This window comes from Chaetodon auriga, chromosome 9, assembly GCF_051107435.1.
Source record: "Chaetodon auriga isolate fChaAug3 chromosome 9, fChaAug3.hap1, whole genome shotgun sequence".
NCBI lineage: Eukaryota > Metazoa > Chordata > Actinopteri > Chaetodontiformes > Chaetodontidae > Chaetodon > Chaetodon auriga.
The window spans coordinates 28,717,053-28,720,100 of NC_135082.1; positions in this window are offsets into that span (position 1 = coordinate 28,717,053).

Below are 3,048 nucleotides of genomic sequence, written 5' to 3' on the forward strand. Positions count from 1 at the left end.
GGATCCAGGACGGGTCTGATTTATAAAGCAGAGGGGGAGGAGGTGGAGGAGGAGGAGGGGAGGAGGACAGGGGAGGGGCAAGACATCAGACACCAAGAAGAACTGAGTCCCTTCAGTTCAGCGACATATGAAAACCAACTCAGGAGAAAAACTCTCAGAGGAGACTGTCAGGCTGTCAGATGGAAAGAAAGAAAGAAAGAAAGAAAGAAAGAAAAAACAGAAAGAAAGAAAGAAAGAAAGAAAGAAAAAACAGAAAGAAAGAAAGAAAGAAAGAGAAACAGAAAGAAAGAAAGAAAGAAAGAAAGAGAAACAGAAACAGAAAGAAAGAAAGAAAGAAAGAAAGAAAGAAACAGAAACAGAAAGAAAGAAAGAAAGAAAGAAAGAAAGAAAGAAAGAAAGAAAGGGACAGCCAGAAAGAACGAGAGAAGGACAAAGAAAGAAAGAAAGAAAGAAAGAAAGAAAGAAAGAAAAAGAAAGAAAAATGGAGGCACTTCAGTATTTGTGTTTCTGTCGTCATGGTGATGGTGAGAAATCAGTGAAAATCTGTTTCCAGGAAACAAAGAAAAAGTGAACACACCACCGGTAGGTGGAGAGATTCCTGTGAACTCAGCAAACACTAACTTCATGATGATGAGGATGAGGATGATGAGGATGAGGATGATGAGGGGTATGAGGAGGAGGAGGAGGAGCATGAGGATGATGATGATGAGGAGGAGGAGGAGGAGGATGATGAGGATGATGATGATGAGAATGAGGATGGTGATGATGATGAGGATGAGGATGATGATGATGAGGATGAGGATGATGAGGGGTATGAGGAGGAGGAGGAGGAGGAGGAGCATGAGGATGATGATGATGATGAGGAGGAGGAGGAGGAGGGGGAGGAGGAGGAGGATGATGATGATGATTATGAGGATGAGGATGATGATGATGAGGATGAGGATGATGATGATGATGATGATGAGAATGAGGATGGTGATGAGGATGACGATGATGAGAATGAGGATGGTGATGAGGATGAGGATGATGATGATGAGGAGGAGGAGGAGGAGGAGGAGGAGGATGGTGATGATGATGATGATGAGAATGAGGATGGTGATGAGGATGAGGATGATGATGATGACGATGATGAGAATGAGGATGGTGATGAGGATGACGATGATGATGGTGATGAGGAGGAGGAGGAGGAGGAGGAGGATGAGGATGGTGTGTTCATCAGAAGCTCCAGTTCTCTGAACCCTTCAGGGACACTCTGGAAAAAGGAGAACTTGCTCACATGTGAGACAGAAGCTTTGATGGCTCTGTCATGTGATCTGATTGGACGCTGTTCCTCGCTGTTCTTTGCCCTCAGATGGCGTGCAGGTTAACGTTAGCAGTCAGCTGATTACGACAGAGTGTCTTCATCAACAGATCGTTGGTGTCCACTCGTTCGGTCTCTGGTGTCCACGTTGTGTCCTTGACGTCCAGATCCACACACACAGCTGTGCAAAGGAACTATGTACATTTACTCCAGTGCTGTATCTAAGTACAAAGTTGAGGTACTTGTACTTGAGTACTTCAGGTGTCTGCTCTCTGATCACTTTGCAGGTTGTGACTTTAGAAACTGGATCAGGATGAAAGTGTTTGCGGCATTTGAGCTTTAAAGGAGCCGGTTTATCTGCGCCTCCTCCTCGTCTCACATGTTGTTTTCACTTTAAACTCCTCACATAGTTTCTTTTCTAGAAACGTTTGAGGAGCCAAAGTTAAAGTTTGAGCAGCACATTCACGGACGGAGACGTCCCCGCTCTACAGACAGGAAGAAGTCGTCTGTCCTCACTGTTCACGCCTGGTAAACACATATACTCGAGCTGTCCTGCAGGACCAAGCAGTGAGGAGACAGAGCAGACGTCCAGCTGAGGTCTGATGGTTTGAACAGATCCTCTCCCCACCGTGTCTCCTCCCGTCTGGCCGAGGATCTGGTTCAGACCTCCAGAGATCTCAGTCACTGATCTGGTGATCTGGTGAGTGTGAGGATGAAACTGAGTCAGTCACTGTTTCCTGTCACTGGTGCCTCAGAAACAAGCATGAGGTAAAGATTTATGGACACGGCGATGCTCCTCTTCCTCTCCTCTTCCTCTCCGGTTCAACAGCTCTTCATCGATCAGACCACAAAGCACGAGCTACAGACAACATTTAAAGATGGGCGTCAGTGAACTCATCACTGGCGTTTATACTGTACTGATGAGGAGAATTTTAACGTCTTCACCACAACACAGTCAGGCGACTGATTTAAGTCTCTGCAGGCCGGACTCCTTTAATGGGGAGGTGCAGAAGGAGCTGCTGTCTGGACCGGAGCCTCCAGCTCATCCGTCAGCTTTTGACAGACACTTGTCTGGAACCAGACAAGTGTCTGTCCACAGAAGAAGAAGAAGAAGAAGACGCAGGTATGACCATGTTTTCACCAGCCTTTACCACCACTTCATCTCTGTCTGCCTGTCTGTCTGCCTGTCTGCCTGTCTGTCTGTCTCTGTCTGTCTGCCTGTCTGTCTGCCTGTCTGTCTGTCTGTCTGTCTCTGTCTGTCTGCCTGTCTGTCTGTCTGTCTGTCTCTGTCTGTCTGCCTGTCTGTCTGTCTGTCTTTCATGTGAAGTGAGGAATCTCTCAGAGTGTCTTCAGTGTGGACGCTCATCTTTACAGCCAGTTTTACCTTTTTCACATTGTGGTGCTGCTCCACCCAAACGGACTGGAGCAGCAGCAGCCTGTTCACACCATCTGGATCATGGTCTGGATTGTGGTCTGGATCGTGGTCTGGATCGTGGTCTGGATTGTGGTCTGGATCGTGGTCTGGATTGTGGTCTGGATTGTGGTCTGGATCATGGTCTGAACACAAAACCTGCATCTGTGGCACAGAAACACCTTCACAGATTCACTTTCATCGTGTCAGAATCAGTAAGTGGGATGAAGAGTTAAAGCCACAGCCCTGAATGCAGCACCTGGTATTCACCATCACCATCACCATCACCATCATCATCATCATCATCATCATCATCATCATCATCGGTTTGCTGAAA